We start from the raw sequence: 27,199 nt of genomic DNA, 5'->3' as shown, positions 1-27,199 counted from the left end.
GGGCACGTCAACATTTTGCAAAAGTTGTCAATATTGTCAACATTCACTGTGTCAACACGTATATAATAATATGAATGTTGACAGTGAGATTGTCAACCATTTTATTTAACCCTAACCCAAACACATATATGACTTACCTATGTTTGCATCTCTCTGCTAGGAGAGGCCCAGAGAGATGCAGCTGACTGGAGGTGCATATGATTTAGATGTTTTTATAAAAGACATACAGAGCTGAATCAAAACCTGCGAGGGTGGTATTGTTCAAACCAAAACACAGAGTTAATACAGATCCAAAACCAAAACATAGAGGTCTGTCATCTTTAGCATATACTGCCTGTTTTTGTATGTACTCCAAAAATGCCAGTTAGCTATATTTTTACACAACATTTTAGCTTTTAGTTGAGACATACCCAATGCTAATGCTGAGTAAAGCACACCCAGTAACACAACTCTAATATACACTGCTATTCAACATAATACACCCTTCTTGGTGAATATCCAATATTTTTTAAAATGAATTTGAAAACACTGCATTTTTTAAGTAAAACAAATATATTTTTTTATAATTTTCTTTAAAAAAAGCACTCAACAAAGAAGAGTATTTTTGGACAGAAAATCTAAAATCAACAAAGTCTTTGCCCAGGCAGATACACAAGTGATAGAAATACTGCAGAACAATTTCCTTTAGAAAAAATAAGCAAACTGCAGGCTCACTCAACTAACATACAATAGTCTTTTAGAACTCTTTGTTTTACTGTCTTTTGCAGCACAACACACAGTTTTAATGAGTTTGCACTTTGCACTGCAATTTATGTGGGCAATGTTTGTGACAAAAACATATATACACAGGCAGTGATGCCTGCAGCCAGTCACCCTTCCCAGGTACCTATAGTACACCTGCTATTACATAAATAAAAAGCTAAAGCTAACCACTGAATACTAATAGCATTCTTATGGTGCCCGGATGGTGTGCTAATGGTGTAGTTCTTTTTGACCAGTGCTCAGCCCCATCACACACATTTTAACTCTGCTATCCATTGTGACATGGAATTTTTATATGGAATCCAGAACAAACAAGATCCGATACAGGTAAAATCCAAAACATTTCATTTCTGACTATGGCAAGATCAAAATTTACTTCTGGGATCCAAGTTTGGCAAGAAGTACACTCAGATCCTTTAATTTTGGTCGTATTTAGATTTTTTAGCCACTGTGTAGTTGCCTATCATAAGGCCCACCAGATGCCCCATATGCCACTTATATAGCATCAGACACATACCTCTTTAGTGCCATCAGATTCCTCTTCATGCCCATTTTTTGCAATAATATTCTTCCATGTGACTGTTTTTTTTGCCATCAGACCTCTCCACATGCCCCTTTTGTGCCATCATAATGGCCCCCTGTTTTGACTTTTTCACGTTCCCATTTGTTTAATCATACTCTTAAATATGTGCCTATTTTGTTGTATCAAACTCTTCCATGTGCCTATATTTTGCCATTAGATGCCTTTACATGCACCTTTTGGGCCATCAGAACTCCAACATACCTCTTTTTGTGCCACCAGACTGCTACGTGTTCATTAGACACCTCTAAATTCCACTTTTGTGCTATCTGACTCCTCTGCATGCCATTATTGTGTCATCAGACCACTTTACATGCCAATTTAGTGCCAATATGTTTATTAGTTTACCTTAAATTTTAAAAAAATCTGCTTTACAAAATATTGCAAATAAAATGTCAGTTTACAAAGTGTGATGTTGCTAATAAGACACAATCTTAATTTTATACACAATCATAGATGCCCAAATTGAATGAATAAAATGAAAAAATGGATAAATAAATGAATGAATTGAAAAGGGACTGTACTTTTCTTTTGTAGATCTTTTTCTTCACCTTCTAAAGGTTCTTAACATATTTATATGCCAATGAACATATGGAGTTAAAATTCGAAGGAGTATGATATATAGATATAGAGTAATTCAAACAAACACATTTATTTATTTTACAGTTCTGGTTAAAATTAAATAAAATACCGGTCAAAATGGAATAATTGGAGGTTTCACATGAAAAATTAGCCCATCAGATGTTGTTTTTAGGAGCTACAGGTTTATGGAAAACCAACCCGGGACTTCTTTTACTACAGAATGTTTGATCTGGATCCTCCCTTTTGCAGGAGGGCACTCCTGTTTCTGCAGCAAGGCATTTTGGGAATGTAATTTCCCTTCTACCAGGCAGTATCACAGGAATGCAAAGTAAATTATATTTATAGTAGGGCCTTTTATCTCTTTCAGGCCAAGGGTCATAACTTGCAAATCATTTTAAACGGATATACACTATGCAAAACTGTTGTATTAAAATATACAATGCTATGTGTTCAGGAATTTCCCACATAAACACAAATTCATAAATAAAAACTACACATATAACATAATCTCTGTAATTCCTATTATTTCCGAAACTATAAGCGTCTGTCCCTGTGGTCTATATCACAGAGGCAGGCTTTTAGTGCAGTTCTGTGTCTTTTTAAAAAGGTTTCATGTCGGTTCTTGCTTTAATTCCGGCTGGTGAAATGCAAACCTCCTTTGCACACCGGAATCAAAAGTTGCGCTCAGCTATGATTTCGTCTATCAGTGTATTGTCTTTTTCTGAACAAAATCTGTTGGCCATCTTTTTGGAGTTCGGGGACATTCTTTTCTGTAAAATGAAAAGGAATAGTCATTATAATACAGCCTTAAGTGTTGTAAATTTGTGTATTTATAGGATCCATAGATGCAGTTGATATTGTAAAAACGTATTTCTTAATTAAATAATGAGTTAATAATAAACTTGATATTTATTATTTATGAAGAATTGATGATATGTAAACTTTAAATAATATGTAAACAATAGTACACATTAAATAAATGAATCCATAAATACTTCTTATAATACACATTCAGTGAATAAATTCATAATGAGAATTTCTTGTAATACTGTATAATCCATAATATTAGCCATACAGTAATATAAAAAAGCCACTAGGAATCTATGAATCTATGTATGCTTCCAGCAAAAGGCTGTCCTCAAACCTCTTTTCTTGCTGTCACTCTCTGCTGTCATAGCTCTGATGCTATGCTGATGTTGAGGCACACCAATCAAAGGATTGCTGAGGCTGCCTGTGGCTGCTTATATTGGTGGTGCCATGGTGCTTTCGACAATCTCCTTTCCACAATAGTGCATTTAAAAAGAGAGTGCATGGCATGGGTGCTGATTTTTAATATAGGGCAGTGGGTAAAGTAGTTGTGTCTCAGAGTGTAGACTAGTGTCTATGAGTGGACAAAGGGGGTTATTCACATTGATTCGCATCCCCCGTGCATTCGCACGTGGGACCGATGGTGTGCAACTGTACATACGCAGACGCATTTCTGCGCATGTGCGGACACATGCTGTGTGCACTCATGGTGAACAGTCTGTTCCCTGGGTGCAGGCACCGAACATAGCGGTTGGGGGGTGGAGAGGGTCGTGGGGCACCGGCCTGCATCATTATCATGTGGGAACACCCAGAATGCTGGATGTTCTCACTGTAATGAGGCTGTGATATAGGTGCGGGCAGCTGACAGCACCAGATGTCAGCTGCCTGTCCATTTCAGTCACAACGTGCACACATATGTAAGTGACTTGAAAGTCACTTTTATATGCATGCACCTTCCACATTTTTCGATGGCCGATGACCATCGAAAGATGTGGGTATTCCTTGCAGCATGCCAATGGATGTTTATAGTATGTTAAACATTCATTTGCAGCCTGTGCTTGGCAACACATGCTGCGAGGAGGGGGCAGGTGGCGGGCATTCGCTGGGTAAGGTTTGGTGGGCTCACAAGACTGCAAATTTGCAGCCTTGCGAATCAACCACAATAACCCCCAAAGTGTATCTCAAAGTCTCAACCTGTGTCTTTACTCTCTTCATGAGTACGCTTGAGGAAATAACACTGAAAGTTGCTACTCCATCCACAGTCCCAGGTAAGGATGTTAAATGTCTAGGTTCCACAATACCTGGCCAAAATCAAATGCAACCACACCAGGCTGGGTTTTCCCTGACGTGGTCCAGCAACTGCTGCTCACAGAGGGACTTCTGGACCGCTCTATGTTTGATCAGTACTGCAAACATTATCAGTCTCAAGGGAAGTGTTTAAGAGGCCTTAGCTTCCCTGTGCTCAGCTCTACAGCTACCGGGAAAATAAAGTTTACAGTGAAAGTGAAACCAATGTTTAAATCTTTGACTTATAGATGAAGTTTGAAAGGGAACACCAATCTCATTATGGTACTTATGTTTCCCATAGTTTACAGGCACAGTTAATTACCTTCACTCTTCCATATGTAGGTTGACTTCCGAATCACACCAAACTACCATAATAAACACATGCTTATCGGGCATTGGTCTTCCAGGCATTTCTTGCCGACTACCATATTTCTTTACAGGTGCCTTGACAGTTCACTTTTATAAATACAAAAAAAAATGTCTAGCACAAAAAAACTACTTTTGATGTAATCATTCATCAGTCATGGTATTTATCATTTACATAAAAAAATCTATAATTCTTTTCTTTTTAAAAACATTTTTTTATAACATAAGTCTTGATTAAAAAAGAGTTTTGTGACAAAAGAATTCTAAACAGTATTGTACAATAATGTTACCTTGAATTGTTAAAATACACAATGTAACTATTTAAATTTACTGAATGATTTTGCAGCTACTGTATACGGTTCCCTGCTAGTTTTGATGATTAATTTTATGATAATATCTACATTGTTATGTACAATGCACTTTCCATATTACCTAGATAACATATTGCCAGAACAGCAGGTAAGAGTTAAGGGTGGCAAGCATTTTTGCTTCCCCTCAATTTTCAGAGATATTTCTCAATGCCAAGTCCTGTTATGTCCATCCACAGCAGTCTGCTATTTCTGTAGGCTATGGAGGAAGTGTTTGATAGTTCTGCAATTATGATAGCAATGCATCTCATTTTTATGCGGGCAATTTTTATTAGATGCATAAAATTTTAGATTGTTTTTGTATGAAAATGCACTTTCTAGATTACATCATAAATGTTGAAATATTTCTGTGACTGATAGGAAGTCAGATTTCTATGAAAGCACCAAACTATTTCTATGAAAGCCTCAAATGGAATTTAAGGTTACAGCTTTTATATCCTACAGCATGTCTTCTTTTAAAGTTTTCTTTGATTACTACTGTTTAATTTGTATTAATCTTTTCTTTAAATGGTTCTCATATAAAATGCAATGGAAATCTAATTACTGCTCTAAGCTTTTTTTATATATATAAATTGCTGTTGATGAGTTCCCTACATAAAATGGAAATTGTATAATAGGCCTTCTTAACGTTTGGGCTTCTTTACATCTTTTGTGATTTTTATCTTCCCTGTTTTACCAGAATTGTTATATCTTAATGTTAGTATTTACAAATTTGAAAGGATTATTCTACCTGTAAAAAATATGCAAGAGAATTATTGTTACCACAATGATTGTAGACAAAAATTGTCTTAGCAATATTTTTACATATATTTCTCACAAAGTCCTCTTAATTTTAGGATTAACAAAATGTATGTCTATGCAAAATTTACTGTACAATTTGATTTCAATGCCCAGAAATTGTACATTTTCGAGAATTTTCTCTATGTGGCAACCCATAGATTCCATGATAAATGCAGAAATGTATGGGCTTTCCTGCATTAAGCTTTAGATTGTGCATTTACTGCAGTTTTTCCCTTTTATCTCCTAGGGCTGCAAGGAATAATCCATGCTAAGTGCTCCCTCCTGGTCACAATGAGCAAGGATGCAGCAGGGATCCTTTGGCTCTCCTTGAGAAAGTGGGTTTGAATTTTACTGCTTTACAGTTTCTCTTGGGTCATACTCCATTTTCCACTTTTTTTGGCAGTGGAAAAAGTTCTGGGGAAACCTGTTATGGTCTCCTGTTCTCTGCTTTTGAATAACTTTGATTTTTCAGAAGTCTGTGGGCTCAAGGGTAGTTCTTTATCTATCCTATGGAGTGGCTTCTATTATTCAACTGATTATGATGGGGTTCTGCACACATTTGCACATTTGTCCTACACTTTTGGTCTTCCATGGATATATATCTCTCTTGCCTACTCCTCTTTTTTGACATCTCATCAAGCAGATGATCTGTGCAACCTTAGGTCTCATCAGGATATACAGTAGATTTAGGCATTTAACTGATGAAGAGTGGAACTTTCTTTTGGTTTTCTGATTAGGCTTTGTGAATTTGGGTTGGCCTCCTCCAGACACATGCTCTAAGTGTTCTGCCACATCTGCTGACTTCTAGCATCTCCTTTGGACTTAACCTCAAGTGGCTTTGTTTTGGACAAGGGTGGGTGATTGATTGCATGCATAATATGCCTATACTGATCAAACATACAGGGGGAAATTTACTAAGATGAATTTGTGGTAAAAATCGTATTTTCATACGAAAATACAATTATTTTGGGCGTATTCGTATTTTTGGCATTTACTATGCCAAAAATACAAATTTTTGTATTCGATGATTACACCATCGATATAATATGACAAAAATCACTATTCAAAAGAATGGTGGTTCCTGATTTACTAAGCGGCCATATTGAAAATACGGCTGCTAATTGGCATGAAACGGCCACGAATGGCCGGGAAAATACAGCAGGAAAATACACTTTGTTTTCCTGTCTTATTTGGAAGAATTTAATAAAGTCCATTATTTATGGCAGGAATCCAACTCTTGTTGATTTTTCCAATGGTGTTACTCTGGGTTTTTTTTTTTATAGGTACCACATTCAGCCCACACTTTTTTTTATATATATAGTTATTTATTAATGTTTGATTATGCAAAATCTATATTCTCAGATTGATCTTTATTAATGTACATTTGCCAATTTAGCATATTGCTGTGATCATATGGTTGTGTTTGTGATTTGTCAGTGTGCTTTCCCCCCCCCCCCCTTTATTTAGGAATAAAAAATTGATCAGTGCAGCGCAGAGCAGAGTAATTAGCGCTGATAATCCCCATGGATCATTGAGTCTGCACCTAGAAGTTACAGGTACAGTATATATTGTGCAGATTCCTATTCCTAAAAATATGTTTTGACCATTGTATTATGACAGAGAAAAGTATGGAAAATTGAAGACTGGATGGCAGATTTGAATATGGGCTGTCTTCTGATGCATATTTGTGAACTTTATATACTCTACGTCACAACACCTCATGCCTCTGGCTGAGAGATTAGGAGCCATTCCCAGTAGCTACAGCCAGCAGCACTTGGATCCCACCCCACGGCTATTCCATCTGCCGCATCCTGTCGGAGCACTCACTCACGGACGCTACACCGTCACATGCATTTGGTTGAGCCGCCGTGTCATCGGGCTCCCCGACCCCTCCAGCTTCTACCATCAAGGAGGGTAAGCATAATCTAAAGGATACAGTGCGTTACCTGACTGCTTCTACCTGGCGTTGCATGCGCTAACAGTTCCTTACTCTCAAGAGTTTGCTCTGACTTGCAACTTTCCCGAACCTTCTTACTACCCGACCCCTGCTACTAACACTCTGGCTGCTACAATTTACTACTGATTTTACATTGCTCCTGGAAATTAATTCTTTAATTGGCATTTCGTGACCCCATTGGAGTTGGCTATTGATACTTGCTTTATTCAAGCGCTCTGTCTCATCTAACAACTAAGCATATGAGAAATTATATTAACCTGATTGCATCTGCTTTTTAATGTACCTATATGTATGTATGTAATGTAATTTAATTATTGTGTTTTTTACATATAAAATTCTATTATAGCTATTCAAAGTATGTCCAGGTGTCCTTTTGTTCAGTGTGGTTCACAGGTATCACTCTAGATCCAGCAGCGCAACTGCAAACCCCATTTTTTTCTTGTATCTTCTAAGTGAGCTACCAGCAGCCTCATTTGCATTTGCTGCAGCTGATATTCTATAGCTTTATAATTCCTGTATTTTACAGGTCATCTCTTTTTTCAATTTTCTCCAAACAAGCGCCAGGTTCTGTGGACGAGGGAGGAACCTAAGAAACCCTCCCACGCCCACAGTTTTTTTTTTGTCATGCCTCCAATGAAAGCCTACTTTGTGAAATATTTGAGCACATTTATATTTCATATTGACATTGTAACTCAACTGTATGAAATATCTAGTGCTGATTTTTTTTTCCCCCCAGGAAGCTCTATGCCTTTCTCTTAAGTCTGGATCACTTTGTATACATGCCATCTATTGTCTCAATAAAAAAGGAAAAAGAAAATAATCTCAACAAAACAAGTGTTCAAATATGTGTCTGTATTATGCCTATAAACTGACATGTTCTATACAAAATAATGTTGCCAAATGAAATCTATCGAAATAACTGTCAAATTGGTTACAAGACAGAGTAAAAATAAATAAATAAAAATGGTCTACAAAAATTTGAAATATTCTAACTTACTGCTAAATGTTAAAAATAAATTCAAAAAAATATAGAAAATATGTATTTTTTGGATAGTATTCTCTGTAAGGTGCCGTCAAGTGGCTGCCTGTGTGCACAACACTTGAATTCCCTCCATAGAGTTAAGGAGCAGCACTAGCCTTTTATTATATAGGATTTTTAAGTGGCAATGTGATCCATAAATATACTGGACAAGCTCTACTATACAGGTGTAATGGCCATTCAATCACCACTTACATAGGACATTAACCTGACCATAATAGTGAAGTTTTCATCAGTTGTGGTGATGGTTCATTCACACAGGTATCTTGATAGCTGATAGACAATGTCTAGGTGAACATACATATGGTCAACGTGGTCAAAATGTTGACACAAAAAGCAAAATGTTGACATGGCATTGGTTGACACATGGAAAGGTTAACATTAGTTTTACTTAATTTTTTATAATTTTTGGGTACTTTTTCATACTTTACCATTCACAAGGACTCTAACTGGGAACAGTAAAGTGTGCCATGTGCAGTGGTAGCAGAAGGGAAGCGGTACACAAATTGGAGGCCGACTTGCTTAGGTGTCGACATTAACACTAATAAACATGGAAAGCCCATGTCGACCCTTTGCCAGTATCAACCTTTTTCCAGTGTCAACATTGTATATGTTGACCTTTAGGGATTAGCCTAGACATTGTTGACCTTCTATACCACACACAGAGGGGGGGGGGCAGTGGCGGCACTCCGATGTGGGAATGACCTGCATGTTATGGGTATCCACATGCAAATGTGCAAATGCTGGGCATTCCCATGTATATGCAGATGTGATGCAGTGTGCCGGGGCAGGTGGCTGATGTCACATCTGCCCGCCCCCTGTCTTCGTCCGGGAGCCCACAAATATGTCAGTCTCCACCTACTTATATTTGTGAGCCTATTAGAAATCATTCGATAGTCACCGAATCAAATGATTTCTCCTGCTCCGGGCACATGTGAGGGGAGGTGTTTTCATAACACATCCCCTTGCATAGTTGCAAGGGGATACAGCAGCTCAGGGGCGGAGATTCGGCAGGGTGGAGCCACAACTGCTTGGTTAGCTGCGAGCTTCACAGCTTACTGTGCATATCACAATCAGGCCCATAGACTGCTGTGGTTATCTAGAGCAATTGTAAAGGCAGTTTGCATTAAGGAAAATTGACACTGGTAGGCTTCCTTACTGTTGTGCCCCCTGTAGAAGGACCTGTCTTCATATATCAGATGTTTAACTCTTCTGTGCACCAAACTGTGACCCTTGAACATTGAATGCAGCAGTTTCAGCACAGAGGTATCTAATAATAGTAAGATCAGGTGACAACAGAATCACATGACGTCTTGTTATTAAATCGTATTTACAGTATTTGTGTTGTATACTTGTTGGTGTACTGTTGTTCTCCCACATCAGTTTTATTCAAAATGCAAAAACCTCCAAGCAATTTACACATATAGCTGTAGGGGATTCAAAATGAATGATGGAAGTGATCCACATCTAGTAAATAGGTGCTCTGATTGCAGTCGGATGCAAATAAAAATAAAAGTATTTATGAAATAAATGATTAACCTGGCAATATACAGTATTGCACTGTTTTGTAGCAGAACGCTTATTTGTCATTTGAAGTGCACTCTCCCACACCGCACATTACAAACAATACATTTCACACAGTGTTAAATATTCATTTAAATAGTACAGCAGCAGGCAACTCCCATCACATAATCTGTAAACTGTAACCCTAGTTTTGCATTATTTAAATTGGCTTCCGTAGCATTGTATTAAAGACAGCGAGTCAACTTAGCCCATTTATGTTTTTTCCTGTCATGGATATATTAGTAATACATGATGCATACTAATTATGAAGTTGGCTGTAACAAGAGTTCCTCTTGTGAATCCATTTAAGAATGGATTGTTTACTATCTTTTTCTGTAAGTATAAAATTTTAATTATGTCACTGACAGGAACTGTGCGTGATACAGTGCTCTACATCTATCACTGGGAAAGGGCCGGTTGCAGAGCTGTTTGACTTTGGAGAAATCCTGATGCGTTTGCAATGTTGAGCAGCAGGTGCCACATTATTATGTACAGAAAAGCAATTAGGAAGCATATTGGATGAATGGCGAGTGCATTAATATTAGCAAGTACATTTGTCAGTGGTTTTGATGCAAGTCTTTTCTTTTCTTTATGCAACATTAAGATTGTGGCTGTCATAAATTCTTCCTTTAAATTGCCATCTGTTCCCTTGTCATGCTGCTGAGAGGTGGAGAAAAGTAGTTTTTTTTCCCTTTTTTATTTAAAGCTAAAACAAAGAATAGTCCAAGTAGAAGAATGAACATTTAGTTGAATAAACATAAAGTTTACAGTTTGCAGAACCTAGAATGTAATATTACAGTGTGCAGACTCCTATATTGGGAGATAATAGTTTTAGATTTAATGAATAATGTTTTTTTTTTTAATTTATAAATGAAAAAAAAAATATTTTGAAGTGCAATTTAAATGCTAATTTTCAGTTGTCACTAAATACGTCATTGAAGTTTACATTTCTTTTGTATTAAGGTAATTGCTATTCTAGAGTTGTTTTCTTGATTCAGCCTGAAAGTTCTATCTTTACAAAATACTTCGTGGCTCATGTGTTGGATATAGGGTCTGATTCACACCTGCTTGATAGGCTGCGGTAATTTGCTGCCTAGTGAGTAGGATAACGCCACCCCGCCAAACACACGCCCCCACCACTGGCCGGATCCCTGTGAGCGGATGTGTATGCCAGTGCGGCTCTTACCATTATGGAGGTGGAGGGCTGCCGCAATGTGCCACCCCCCTCCACTGCCGCTGCCGTCCCTGATCGCTGCTGTCCCTGGTCACTGCCGCCATACCCGGACGCCGCGTGCACCCCTGTCCCTGCACGGGGCTAGCGCATGCACAGTAACATCATACATACTGCGCATGTGCTGTCCCGACTTGATCGGGTTCCCGGGTTCCAGCGCAGCGCATGCGCAGTATGGTCCACGGTACTGTGCATGCGCAGAACCCGTTTTGGGAGAGAGGCATCCCTGAGGGAGGGAACACAGATGGGTTGCCTTGAGTGACTGGTGGGTCAGACTTCCAATTGGAAGTTACTGACAGTCACAGTGAAGCCAGTGCAGTCTCACAGACTGCATCTGGCTTCACTTTAGGCAGAGACAGTGGCGGATTTTACCTTGGGGGGGCTGCAGCCCTGCAGCCCATAGGTAAAAACCGCCACTGGTGTATGCTTACATGTGCCCGCACAGAGGAAAAGTCACTCAATGATTACTCACATCAAATGATTTTTCCTATTGCTATAAAATGTACACCAGTATATACTTTTTTATTTGAACAGAGATGCTGAGAGCAACAGACTCTTGGCCCGAAGTAGTCAACAACCAGGAATTCAGAAACAGAAACTCTCAGGCAGTCCAACAAAGTGAATGCACTCTACTCTTTCTGTTTGCTGCAGTACAAGTCTCAGCAGGTAGCACCTCACATTATGTTCAGGGTTTGCAGTCAAAGGTCCCTCCCCCTATGTATTATGTAATATTATGTATATGTATATACACTGGAAGGAACAGAGACACCTTCCACCATGATTAGCACCCTTCCCACCTGTTCCAGATTGTTTTTAACTAGCATGGAGTCCTGCACTCAAGACTGCACACTCACTTTGGCACTATAAGGGTAAGTCCTACCATATATATATATATATATATATATATATATATATATATATATATATATATATATATATATTTATATATATATATATATATATTTATATATATATATATATATATATATATATATATATATATATATATATATATATATATATACAGGGTTAGGCCGGCACTCCATAGCTCAGTTCCTGGTATTGGCACCAATATGCAGAGAAGAGGTAAGGCGGCACTCTGGCGACTTTGAAGAAATACAGACAGAGACCTGTTTCTTAGTCAACGTTTTGAGAATTTTAATCTTGTTGACATTAAAATTCTTGAAACGTTGATAAAGAAACAGGTTTCTGTCTGTATTTCTCCAAAGTCGCCGGAGTGCTGCCTTACCTCTCCGGAGTACCCGGAGTAAACCCACGCAAATATGGGGAGAATATACAAACTCCGTATAGTCAGGGCCATGGTGAGAATACAACCCATGACCTCAGTGCTGTGCGGCAGTAACGCTATCCATTACACCATCCATACTGGGACAGGGTTTGAGGCTCTCTGGGCTGGTGTGGCTAGTCTGTTTCTTGGCATCATATCGGTCACCCTTCATCACCCCTTTTGTTTGTTTTATCTACATGTAGCACTCTTCACATTTTATTATTACCTATTACTTATGTAAGACTTATCACATATAATTTTCCCTATATACCTTTACTATCACATTCATTTTACACCAATGTGATGCCGTGGGGTGGTTCCGCTGGGCTGGCTTGGGGGGTCCCATGCCATAGTGCCATGGTGCCCGGAGCAAGGGTAAGTTTTGGTGCCCCCTCCCGTGTACTGAATTGGGGGGTTTGCCAACATGTGGGTGCATGTTACATTTGAAAATACAGTATATGTTTTTAATTATATATGACATGTAATGTCATTTTACATACACCCCTGATTGTAGCATGTTCCAACCCTTTTTTCATTAGACCCATCAGTGATTATATAGCTACTATATACAGGGGATATGGTAACTAGGACAACTCAATGAAGGTCAACATACATTGAATTGACCACTGAAGCTTGACAGGGCTTAGGTTGACACCTGAAATAGGTAGACCTAGCTACGGTCAACAGGGTTGGATGGTTGACACAAGCAAAATCCAATAAAGATACATTTCCAAGTTTCATAAGAGACAGAAAAAATAGCATGTGGCCTGTTAAGTGGCCCACACATGTACTGATTTGGTGCTTATTCTGAAAGATGCTAGCACTGAGAATGCTCGATAAGATCGTTCAGCACACAGTGATGTGTCAGCGATGTTCTCTGAGTGATCTGCCATTCTCTCCAGTTTCAAATGCAGGATTTTTAGAGGGGGGTTTCCAAATGTAATCCAAAATCTCCCACTCTGTAACACATTGGAATAAGTACGGGAGTTTGTGGGAGCGGTAACAGCCCTGAAAAATGGTCTTTTTTATACAATGGATACTGTATGAAATACAGTATCAATATTTAACAGTATAGATCGTTTATAGTATAGGCTGTTTCAAACATTGAAATAAAATTGTCAGGAAATTTGTAAGCATATAATAAATAAATACACAAAAATAATAGAACCCGTACTACACTAATCTCACAATCTCCCACTTCATGGCAAGGCTCCTGTCTCTTCCTCCTGGCTTCTACTCTCTGGTCCAATGCGATGTTTGAGGGCTCAGATCCACACATACAGTAAAAGTGGTAGAATAAGCTGGTACACAGGGCATGTGCAGCAGCTCTGTTCTGTCCCTTACACTGCATGATCTGTTGGCGGCTCTATTGATCATATTATATACCAGTGCAATTGTTGTCATAACTGAAGGCACTTGCCAAGAGGAGGGTGGGGGGGGGGGGTGTTCTGGGCAACCAGAACTACCCCTGCGTTTGCCTATGTCATTGCCTATGATTGGTTGGTCAATTATGCTGTAGATCATAATTCCTATAAGCATCCTTGGACACAGTTTCATTGGCCTCAGCAGTGTGAATTTCCTGGCCATCCTGAATAGTCTGAGCATTACTCAGTGTTCTTGCAGATAAACAGATAGGGCGGGATGTATCAATACTCGTATTTCTGTAGTGAAGTGGAGTCCTTTTTTTCGTGGAGTTTTCGCAGGCTTTTTGCTGAGTTTTCTGCGCTATGTATGATTTTTTCCCTCTGTTCCTAGGTCTGCTGTAATGTAGACCTCCGTCGGAATCTTTTCGTTGTTTTTTTTTTTGGTGCACATGCGCAATGACGTTTTTTGTTGTCATGCCTCTGAACTCACCCCATATAACATCTCTCCCTAATTTGCCTATCATCTCCGCCCCACCGTGCCTCACACCTCGCCCTAACAGTAACCCTCACTTACTTTACCTTTCACCTTTGCCTAACATGCCTCAAAACTCACCCTAATATAAGCCTTTTTCCTCACCCTACTTGCCTTTCAAATAACAATAACATGCCTCTCACCTTAACCTTTTGCCTCACCCTACTTACAACTCGCCCATGGTCAGCCCGCCCTGCCCTACTTTGCATATGACATTGCCCTAATATGCCACACTCCTCACCCACCTTTACCCTAATCCTATCTGGCACACACCTCACTCTAAAGTGCCTCACACCTTAATGGCTCTTCCATGCTCTGTGCCTCACACCATCCAAATACAAAAAAAACCTTGACTCCCAGACAACAAGTACAACACATCCCACAAGCACAACCTCTTGAAGCTGACCAAATAAAACACTGGAATTACCTTATACTTTAATGAGTGACCTGTCACAACTGCAGTTCGCCAGCAATACAAGGCGATTTATGTCCAACAAAAGCTGAGCGCTGCGAGTGTTAATACATAACACAGCGCTTCAGCTGCAATAGACTTCAATGCAATCAGCTTGCACGCCGGAAACTCCACCATAGTTCAAGCCGGTGGAGTTTTTTCAAGAACAAGAAACCTAAACTTTATTAATTCATCAAACGAACACTCTTCGGAAGCGAAAACGGGATGTCAACGCGACGGTAAGCGTTGATACATCCCGCCCATAGTGCCTCTTCATATGCACCAGTGTATCACAGAAGCTGTTATTAGACATATATTTACACAAGGATCCACCTAAACCATTAGCATATTATCACACAGCCGCTATGTGATCTGTGTCTATCCCTAGTTCAGGCTCATCTTTTGGAAGTAGGTTTCTACATTTTGAACACTAAATTATTAGTTTAATTATTAGATCAATTAATTTAGGACAACTTCTATGGGCTAAGGGGGTGATTCTGAACTGCTCGTAGCGGGACAAATTCAGTCCCACTGCCGATGGTTTGGGTCTGTAAATGCGCTTACAGGAATGTGAGCATGTGTAAACCCCCTGAGTGAACGCCTTGGGCAAGTTTCACACTCGCCGGAGCGTTCACTTCATAGTGGGCGGAATGGGGGCGTGCATGGGGCGGAAGCAGGGGAATACCCATCATTTTAATGGGCGTCCCTGCAAAAATGCTGGGTGTTAAAAATGGTTGGTGTCATAAATGAGTGTGCCTGCAAAAATGACATCCCAAGCAGGCATGTCAATGCCTGCTTGGGACGGGTGGCTGACGTCAGTGTCCACCTCGAATTTGGAGGACAGCGTTCAAATGAAAAGTAAGTTCTGGTTTTCCTTTCATTCCGAATGGAGGAAAAATCTGTACTTATGTAATATCTGGGTGCCCGATTTTTTCATCGCATCGCATCACATGCAATATAGTGGCATACAATTCATGCGATGCGATTTTTCATTGTAAATACCCGATTTTTAATTGTATGGTCACCCATGGGTGATTTCATTCCCCCACTATCCAACTATGAATGGAGTTGATTTTATATAGTGTGGCGAGCTCGCTGCACTCACCACGCTTTGGGCTCGGTGGCTCGCTGCGCTCGCCACACTATATAAAATCAGCTCCATGCGTAGTTGGATAGTGGGGGCATAAAATCACCCATGGATGACTATACAATTAAAAATCGGGTCTTTACAATGAAAAATCACATCGCATCGCATGCCTTAAGTAGTGGCATGCAATGAAAAAATCGGGCGCCCAGATAATACATAAGTACCGAAAAAACATTTGATTTTGAGCAACCAATGAATGATTTTTCCGGTACGCGGCTGCATGTGATTGGATGAAAGTGTACACATCCACTTGCATGCAAATGGGATTCGCTCGCCGGGGGGGGGGGGGGGGGGGGGGGTGTCTGCATTCCTTGGGGTGATGTTTACCTGCTTGCTAGTGAACAGGTCTGAATCAGAGTTTAACCATTCCAATGGTAAATAAATTGACTGATCTGGAACACTGTGACAGAAGAATTACACAGGTGCATCATGGGAGATGTATAATTTAGCTGTAATTAAAGTCCCATTTCTGCTATAGTGCTTTACTCATGCTGCTACAAAAACCTCATTATTCTTCATTCACAATATATCGTTTTCACCTATATACATAGTTTTATATGCCATGCTTATGAAACTGAATGTCATTTTCATAGCATCTCGTTGATATTTTCTTGCACTGGAATAAAGCAGACGTAAATAACATTGTAGTTTCCCAGATGGTAACTGGTATTTACAATATGAAATCATAAATATGCAATTCAATCATGTCTCACTCAGATGCTTTGAATAATAAAATATTGTGACACTTGAAAGATAGTGATAGTAATCACACAGCAATTCATAGTAGCTATCCTGAAGTTTTGGAGAAATGCACGTCCCATGGAAGGAGGCCTAGTCCTATTAACAGATGTTTGTACCCGAACCCCTAGAATCTTTCTGATTTTTTTTTACAGAATATCTTGGCAATACAATGGATAACATGCTTTATATACAGGTAGAACACAGCCTTCCACAAAAGGAGAAAAAAACATTTTGTACTGTATTTTCTCTCCTGTTGAATCACAAGGCTGTGGGTTACATCTGACTGGTACAGGAAGCAACCAAAGGATAGTCATTGCTGAGCATTGGGTTAGCATGGATGGTGTAATGGTTAGCTTTACTGCCTCACAGCTCTGAGGTTATGGGTTCAATTCCCACCCTGGTCCTAACTGTGTAGAATTGGTATATTCTTCCCGTGCTTGTGTGGGTTTCCTCCGGGTATTCTGGTTTTCTCCAATCCAGAAATATACTGGTAGGCTCCCAACAAAATTAACCCTAGAATGTCTGTCCTCTTTAAAAGGTTTTACATACAGTATCTCCCCTTGGTTACTGAACTTTTTTTTTATTATTGGGTATTTTTGTGCAGCTACAGTACATTTTTTAAATGGCCTAGGTCATCAGAGCATTCTGCTGGTGCTTGAAGTGTGACAGGGGGAACCCATAATGCATGTTATAGTGGGATTGGTCCAGCCCGACATAGCCTTGTTTTGGTTGTTGCTTTGCTAGAGGTGACAAGTTGTGCTCTTATGCTATACGAATTCTACCATATTTAGTTTTGAAAAAATTGTGTGCGTGTACATGTGGAAGGGAATATAGATTGTAAGCTCCACTAGGCAGGGACTGATGTAAATGTACAAATATTCTCTGTAAACAGTGCTGCGGAATATGTGCGCGCTGTATAAATAACCCATAATAATAATTGAAGCTCAGCAATAAGAACCAATATGCCCTCATGGTCCTTAAATTATTCCAGGACTGTAGGCAAATTCCCTATAGATTTAGGTGGTATGTAGTCAGGGTGTCAACATTTACTATGTGGGCAGTCATAATGCTGGCACCAGAATATCAAATTTGATTATGTTCACATGGCTAAAATGTCAACATCTAGCTTGCTGACACTCTGGAAATGTTGACATATAGAAATGTTGACATATGGGAAAATGATATGTTGATATTTTGAACATGTTGACTGTTTGTCAAAGTCAACATGTTTCATATTCACATCATCGGTGAAATTTAATAGGATGAGAGAATCAAAAAGTGAGAGATTTGTTAAAAAAATCAAACCTGGAATTCCAGGTTTTGGTCTCATCCAGTGCACATCACCCTTACTAAGGAAAAAGTTTGATCGCTGGTTAAATCGATACCCAATTCTACTGAGCTCACCTAGCTCACACTATGTGGACTCCTTACTAGTGGTTCTGCACCAGTCTTTCGTAGTTTGATAATTCCAGACTGGGAATATTTGTTTAAAGATCTTGAGAATCAGCAGCATTTTCCAATTGAGAAGGTGTTGGCTGTGTGTTTTGCCCCTGATGAAGTCACCATTGTGATGAAACACGTTGGACCGCATGCGTTTATATGTTGACCTTGACGTCTGACACCTGTGAACGAAAATATTCCATTGTATGCCACTGGATTTTTATATGTAGATGAATACCATATTTTATTAAATTTGTTTCTTAAACAATTGTTGATTCATTTAGAGCGCCCTCTGATATATATATATATATATATATATATATATATATATATATACATACATACATACATACATACATACACACCCACCCCTCAAAGTGGGTATTGATGCATATCTATATGTATGTGTTGGGGAGGGGGGAGTATGCAGACATGCGCCTAGGGCGCTGAGGAACCTAGCACTGGCCCTGAGTTAACAGAATGCCAGGAAGGATTTGGGGAAGTATTCACTTTTAAATATAATTTTAAAACATTTGAGTGGGATTTATCAAACCTTCTAAAAGTAACAAGTGCAGAAGTTGGCCATAACAACCAACCATCTTATAGCTATGATTTATCAAGTACACTATAAAGCCATAGCTAGAACTAATTGGTTTCTATTGGCAAGTTCTACGTCTGTCCTCTTTAAAAGGTTTTACATACAGTATCCAGGGCCGGTGCAAGGCACCGGAGCGCCCCAGGCGAGTCGGGCTGGGGGCGCCCCGGTGCCGGGGTGGGGGGTGGGGGGTGGGTGGGTTTGTGTGAGGTGTGGGGTGGTACCTGTCCTACCGGCGCTGTCTATTTCAATCTGGCGGCGGAGGCAGCGGGGGTCCCTGCAGTCTATTAAAAATCACGAGCGCTATCCGCCGGGCTATGCGGAAGCGCTTCTAGTGTGAAAACTCTGGCAGCACGCTGATTGGCTGAGATCAGCGTGCGCCGTGCTGCCAGAGTTTTCACACTAGAAGCGCTTCCGCATAGCCCGGCGGATAGCGCTCGTGATTTTTAATAGACTGCAGGGACCCCCGCTGCCTCCGCCGCCAGATTGAAATAGACAGCGCCGGTAGGACAGGTACCCGGGCGGCATTTTCCGCCCTCCAGTGGCCGGCGCCCTAGGCAAATGCCTAGGTTTGCCTAGTGGTGGCGCCGGCCCTGACAGTATCTCCCCTTGGTTACTGAACTTTTTTTTATTATTGGGTATTTTTGTGCAGCTACAGTACATTTTTTAAATGGCCTAGGTCATCAGAGCATTCTGCTGGTGCTTGAAGTGTGACAGGGGGAACCCATAATGCATGTTATAGTGGGATTGGTCCAGCCCGACATAGCCTTGTTTTGGTTGTTGCTTTGCTAGAGGTGACAAGTTGTGCTCTTATGCTATACGAATTCTACCGTATTTAGTTTGGAAAAAATTTATTCTGAAAAAAATGAATGGTGGCTTGCAGCTTGTATTAGGAAAATGTATATATTTTGCCTAGATGGAGTCAAAATGGTATCACATACAGTATAGTCATTGCCATCATGCTTAACCCATTGAGTGCCAAGTGAATTTGTCAAAATATATGTGAACATTGCCCAAACAAACATTTTTATTCGTCCTTAAGACCTGAAATATTTACTTTATATAGGAAAAATAATCTTTTTTTTTATACACACTTTTTTATTTGAATTTATATAACAAACGTGAGCAACGCTGGCATTTTTTGAGGATATTTTTAACATCTCTTACAGAGATGTTGGCACTCAAAGGGTAAATAGGTGACCATCCCAGGCAATAGCACTGGCTCTTGTTACTTTTTTAGGGTGAAGTGGTAGTATTTTATTTGTTAATTATTAGATTTATTTATTTATGTATTTATTTTTGATAAGCTGCAACCTCAAATGTTTTGCTCAAAATATGAATAACGTAGCAAGTACATACAGAATATAGGCATGCTATATACAGATGTAGCCCTCTTCATCCTTGCAGGGGCTGTCATCCTTATATCGTCAGCCCCCGCCAGCGGCCGGCTACCGCCAGGGGTGCGTGCGCACGAGACGCTCGCGCGCCTCTTGGCAACGGAGCCTGCCGCAATCCCCGCTGCCTTCCCTGCCATCACCGTTGGTCCCCCTCGCCGCCCCAAACCCCCCCGAACTGGGCAGCATCTCCCTGAAGCGGAGACGGGCAGGGAGACGCTGCCCAGCCGCCATGATACTGGGATGCACGTGCGCGTGAGATGCACGTGCGTCCCAGTCCTTATCACTGGTGCTCGCCAGTGAAAGGGATCTGGCGGGCGCCGGCAATAGATGAGCCTGGCTCCATCTGTATAATTTTTCAACAGGAACAAAATGGAAATTATACATGTACAGTATATGAGCTATTTTAATCAAAGTATATTTACCATTTTTTAAGGTTAGAAATAACATTTTAAATGTTTATTATAAATGTGGTCTAATTTTGTACTTGTAAATTAATTTAAACACTGCCAATTGTAACTCAGTGGGTGAAATTCAATAGGATGAGAGATTCAGAAAGTGAGTGATTTGGTAAGAAATCTCCAGTTTTTTTAAAGCGGCAATCATTTACACTGCAAAACCAGTTTGATTTTGCAGTGTAATTGATTGCCACATTAAAAAAACCTGGAGATTTCTTATCTCTTATACATATATATATATATATGTATGTATGTATGTATATATATATATATATATATATATATATATATATATATAGGTACTTATGTATTATCTGGGCTCCCATGATAAATGCACCCCATTTTTTCATACCCCTACTATCCAACTACGCTTGGAGTTGATTTTATATAGTGTGGCGAGCGCAGCGAGCCACCGTGCCCGAAGCGTGGCGAGCGCAGCGAGCCCCGCGAGGGGACGCGGTCTCATAAGAAAAACGGGAGCCCAGATATTACATAAGTACCTATATATATATATATATATATATATATATATATATATATATATATAGCAAACGGGGGTGCGGCACTCGGATAATAACCACAAGTTAGGTACGTATATGACAACGTTTCAGTTTTATTTAAAAACTGTTTTCAAGTCTAATTGAAAACAGTTTTTAAATAAAACTGAAACGTTGTCATATACGTACCTGACTTGTGGATATTATCCGAGTGCTGCACCCCCGTTTGCTGTACTACCCTCCATGTGAAGGCACCGGAGCCAGCTATACCTGTCATTTGGAGTGCCGAACCCACCGCTATATATATATATATATATATATATATATATATATATATATATATATATATATAGGAAACAGGATGAGGCGGCACTCAACAGACTGGAATGATGAAGTTCTTTGGAATAAAGAACTTCATCATTCCAGTCTGTTGAGTGCCGCCTCATCCTGTTTCCTGTACCATGCTGATCCAGTTGGATTAACCTAGGAGGGCACCCCAGCGCTTGTACCCTTACTCTCATCTTGCATCAGAGTGCCAGTATTTTTGCTGTTATATATATATATATATATATATATATATATATATATATATATATATATATAATGTAGAAAGAACAGAGCTGCACACCTTTAAATTCTCAGCGGCGAAGTGCTGTAGCCACGTAGTTAAATGGTAGATTGAAAGAAATATGAAGCCAGCACATCCAGAAAGCGTTTTCAATACAAATGTTTATGTAGGTGAAGTCCAAGCAAAATGACAAGAGGAATCCATGGAATACAAGCGATACATCCAACAGGAAGATATTCAATTCAACAGGCTGTTAACATCATGGAAATCCTCTAGACAGTTCATTCATGCCCTGAACAAGGGGCTTTCTTTTGTCAGGACACACAAGCAACGTCCTTTTGATTTTGAAATAGAACTGTATCGTTTCCAACGATTGCTAAAATTAAAAGATTTTTTTGCAAGGAACCCAAAACCTGATACACAGACTAGTCAGTTTAAACCACATAGTACCTTCGATCCCCCCTGCCTGAATCCCTCTATCGATATATTTATGAAATTGGTCAAAAGAGACACATTTTTCTTATGAGACCGCGTGCGCTCGCCACGCTTCGGGCACGGTGGCTGCGCTCGCCACACTATATAAAATCAACTCCATGCGTAGTTGGATAGTAGGGGTATGAAAAAATGCTGTGCATTTAACATGGGAGCCCAGATAATACATAAGTACCTTATTTTCTTTTTGAAAATTCTTTTTACTTACAATTGCTGGGCACTGCGATGGGGTCCAATATGGCCCCATCGTATGCCAACCTTTTCATGCACATGTATGAAAACCAGTGCATTATGTCCCATTCCATTTTTTCTTCAAGTATATTTTTTTACGTTAGATATATTGATGACCTGTTTATAGTGTGGACTGGGGGCACCCAGCTACTGACTGAGTTCATTGATTACTTAAATGCTTTGCCCACCACTATTCGTTTTACCATGGCATTTAGTGAGGTGCAGATAAGTTTTTTGGATGTAAATGTGGTCATTTCAAATGGCACCATCCTCACCAGGGTGTACCGAAAGCCCACTGACAAAAATACATTGTTGGCAGCTGACAGTTTTCATCCCATGCCGCTCAAACATGGGTTACCACTGTCTCAGTTATTAAGAGTGAGACGTATCACCTCTAATAACGAAGAACTGTCAGCAGCCTTAACAATGATGGGCAAGAAATTTACAGATAGGGGGTATCCACAACATGAAATTGAAGATGCAATTTCCCACTGTTTGGCTTTACCCCAAACACAGGCATTGACTTCTACCAGTAAGAGGAATGATCTAAATAGATTAACCTTTATTAGTACATACTCTATAGCTTCCAAGAAGATTCGAGAGGTGATATTGCATCACTGGCATATTTTACAGATGGACAATATCATGGGACAATATTGTCAAAATGCTCCCATGTTCTGTTACAAGAGAAGCAAAAATGTAAAAGATGTTATAGCCAAATCTGATTTGTTACCTATTCAGACGCGAACATGGTTAACTCCCAAAAATGGAAGCTTTAAATGTACTAAATGCATAAATTGTCAATTTCTGATTGTCACTAAGTCTTTTCTTGATCCACGCTCTAATGTATCTTACCCAATTAGATACCATTTAGATTGTGACAGTCGTTTTGTAGTATACGCCATTATCTGTACCTGCAACAAAATTTATATTGGCAAGACTATTCGGACACTAAAAGAGAGGATAGCCATGCACCGCTCATCTCTAAAAAAGGCTCTCACCATCATTGATGCCACCACCCCACCTGTGGCTAAACATTTTTTTGAGCAAAAGCATACAATGAAAGATTTCCGTTTCCTTCCAATTGATCACGTCCCCCCTTTGAGGAGAGGGGGTGACAGAGGTAACCTTCTGTTACAAAGAGAAAGCTTTTGGATTCACCAACTTGACTGTATCTCCCCCAAAGGACTAAATGAGGAGCATTCCTTTCACTGTTTTTTATGATTTTTTTCTCAAATCTTTTTTCACATTTTTTCATGATTTGTATTGACCTTGCAAACTGTATTGAATTGTATGTTGCTTATCTGTTGGCTAGGATGGTGCTGACACTTTCTGCCTGTCATACAAGTAGTGGGAGCCGATACTGTGTGCCACAAGATGTTTCTGTTTTTATGAGCATGACCACAGTGGTATTGGATCACAAGTCCAGATCCACTGTGCTATTGTCCGCTGCTTCGTTTGTGTGAGTGACACTGTAACAGGTGATGGGGTCAGTTCTGATTAGTTTCGGTCCAGGCTCTTTCCCCGTAACAGATTTCACTCCTATTTTGTTTTGACAGTCTCCATGACAACGCGCGTCTGTAACGGGGGTAGTTCCCTACCAGACGTTTAGCGTACATGTGATGACGTCACCTGTGGTGAGCCCAATGCGGAAGCTAGAGACGCGTGCAGTGAACAGCGTCGGCTGTAATCCTGCACGTCGCCAGCTTCATGCTAATAGAGGTTCGCCGTGCTCAATACTGGCTTACACAGACGTGCTCCCGCGCTTGAAATTCAGGTAGGCAGGTGCTGGCACTTTTTGGCTAATCATGTGTGGCATATATACTGGGTCTACTGGACAGTCCATTCATGCTCCTGAGGACGGTGAGAGACTACCGAAACGGCTAAAGGGCATGAATGAACTGTCTAGAGGATTTCCATGATGTTAACAGCCTGTTGAATTGAATATCTTCCTGTTGGATGTATCGCTTGTATTCCATGGATTCCTCTTGTCATTTTGCTTGGACTTCACCTACATAAACATTTGTATTGAAAACGCTTTCTGGATGTGCTGGCTTCATATTTCTTTCAATCTATATATATATATATATATATATATATATATATATATATATATATATAAAATATATGTCCACATTGCAGACTGGACACATAACAAAACTGCTGGATACTAGATGCGGCAATGTGCAGGTGTGACATGGAGCGGAGACGCTCGGCGCACGTGATTGATCCAGGTGGCAGCAGGTGAGTGTACCTCTATGCCCCCTATATAGCACTGATCTTATGCTCAGTATCTTGTCAACCCCTCTTGAAAAAGGTGCCTATGCGCCGAATCGGCCGTCGAGGGGACGTGAGATTTTGATTATGTATCTCTGATGCCTATGGGTGTTACTATGCTTTGATTCGTATGAGCTTAAAGATGTTTGCATTGCATTAAATATGCACTAAAGTATTCCTGTTTTGGACTTCCTCATTCCTGGTGCCGGTGGCCTTGTTGATTACAGGACCATACCTCTATATTATCATTACCTGGCACAGGTTATCATCACAGTTAGCGGGTGCGTTTGCTCTTTGGACTGCATATGGTTCGTTTTGAACGTTTCAATTGCACCGCCGCCTTCATTATTGTGGTCAATTACCACCTGATAATCAGAAAGGATTTGTTCTCTTTTTGCATTACTACATTTGTGTTACGTGTTGTATGTCTTGTGGTGTTTTTTGTACATTTGGTTACCATGGATTTTGATGCCAATGACCTGATGGGAACCAAGAGATTTTTGGATAAAGATGTAAATAAGATTCTTTTCTCCGACACTAAAGAGCTGGCTTTTGATGTGGATAGTCCCCTGGAGGTACACACTGATTTACTCAGATTGCGTAAAAGGCTAGTGGAATTAGAACTCCACGGGTTAACCCTTTCGCAATATCACAAGGAGGGCCTTATTCCCAGGGGCTTCCGCATCAGAAACCAGCCAACCATTGGTCGCACGAACAAAGATTTCTGTAAAAATTGGTGTGCGATATTAAACCAATGTAGTTTTGATTTAATTGTTTTGGTTGTCCAACAGGTCAATTGTGACATTGATATTGTAAAAAGGGAATTATCGTTATGTGAAAAGGATGGTATTGTGGTTCTCAGATACGATACCTCTACCGACTGGTTGACTAAGTTGGATGAGACAGTAGCTAGTTTTAAATCTGACCTTTTAGCTTTTAAAAAAGGCAAATACAAAAAAGTAAAGGATGATTACAGGGAATTACGGAGGTTATTCTGATCGTAGCGGCCAAACGTGCGTACGTTCGCTATTAACGTACGCTATCCGTACGCGGCCGTTAGGGTTAAGTCCACCCACAACTCAGCCGCATTCGTACGGCCAAAAACATCGGCAAAGGGGAGTGGCGTACAATTGAGCGTACGCCAACGTACACGGACGGGCCAGCCCTTACACTCCGACAACTGGCGTACAATTGAGCGTACGCCACCGTTTACGGACGTCTCTCGGCCGTCTTCCCACCGACTTCTTGCGGCTATCTGAGCGTACGCCAGCTTGCACGGACGGGTCCCTATTGTTTTCAATAGAAAACTCAGCTTATGTCACCGCTCGTGAGAGTGAGCGTACGTCCGTGTACGCTGACATACCCTTCACATATATGGACCTGCAAATCTTGCCTTTCAACTATAATTATGAAAATTAATTAATTGATTGAATTAATTAATGTGCAAAATAGTGGCCATGGGATTAAAACATTGCTGAAACATCCTTTGTAGATGTTAGATGTGGTTTATGTTATTGTATCATAAATACAAAACCTATGTTTGTATTAGAGTGATCACGTTGACACATGTCGACTTGTGTAGATTGAGTGTGCTACTGTGTAAAGTCTATGAAAGCACGTAGTGAATGTGTCTAACTGTTTAACAAATACCTACCTTTGCATATATAAGCAGGTCTTAAAAAGATTCTTACCTTAAATTAAACAAACCTTTAAATGTAGAGAAGTATAGAAAGATAAGCTTCCAATGTGTTTGAGTGCTGTGTGTGGCTTGCAGGTAGTGAAATCATGGTTTGGACTTAATAGACTGCAGCATTGGTTAGTACATTCAGGTGTATGTGTTTGGTAGTAATCAGCGTAAATTAGCTAACCCAGGCGCACGCTGGCATGCGGTATCTGTAGGGGTGGTTTGAGATGGCGGTTGGCGGCCACCTGTTTTGTGTCCGAAATGAACGGTGCTTTAGTCGATCATGCGGTAGTAGCACCGCTCATTTTTGGTGCACACCCCCGTGTACGCCCATATTTACGCCCATTTTCCCTCATTATTTCGGCCGCTCCCCTCATCACGCCCCTATGCCGCCCCCAATGTCCGTACACTCGCGTACAGGTTTTTTCGCACGTAGAGACCCGTCCGTAAGCGTTGTGGAGTGTTCGCGCCTGCGCATTAGCGAATGTACGCATGCGCAGATCATAAAAAACCCCGGGACGTACGCGTACGGCCCGGCCGCACCAACCAGAATAAGGCCCTACGTGTTTACCCCTGCTTTACTGGGCAGAATCCTAGACGCCCGTGGCGTGAACAGTATACTGCCAACAGAAGACGCCGAGAGGTTAATTTTACTGATTTGGAGTCACAGACTTCACACAGTGACTCTGATCACTCCAGTAAAAATGTTTTTTTAGGC

General features: G+C 40.3%; 1 long non-coding RNA gene across 2 annotated transcripts in view; it reads left to right on the top strand.

Moving 5' to 3' along the window:
- Positions 1 to 11,686, top strand: part of LOC146063481 (uncharacterized) — a 96,201-nt gene extending 84,515 nt beyond the window's left edge. Inside the window, exons 4-5 of one of the 2 annotated variants that reach the window (XR_014471584.1) lie at positions 5,780 to 7,088; positions 10,460 to 11,686. This is a non-coding gene — a long non-coding RNA (uncharacterized LOC146063481). Of the gene's footprint in view, positions 1 to 5,779; positions 7,926 to 10,459 lie in introns of those variants that run through there. The other variant, XR_014471583.1, reaches the window with a different exon arrangement.
- The last annotated feature ends 15,513 nt before the right edge of the window (positions 11,687 to 27,199 follow it).

This window comes from Crinia signifera, chromosome 3, assembly GCF_055691185.1.
Source record: "Crinia signifera chromosome 3, ASM5569118v1, whole genome shotgun sequence".
NCBI lineage: Eukaryota > Metazoa > Chordata > Amphibia > Anura > Myobatrachidae > Crinia > Crinia signifera.
Note: the sequence above shows the minus strand (reverse complement) of the source record. Positions and strands in the feature narration are given on the sequence as shown.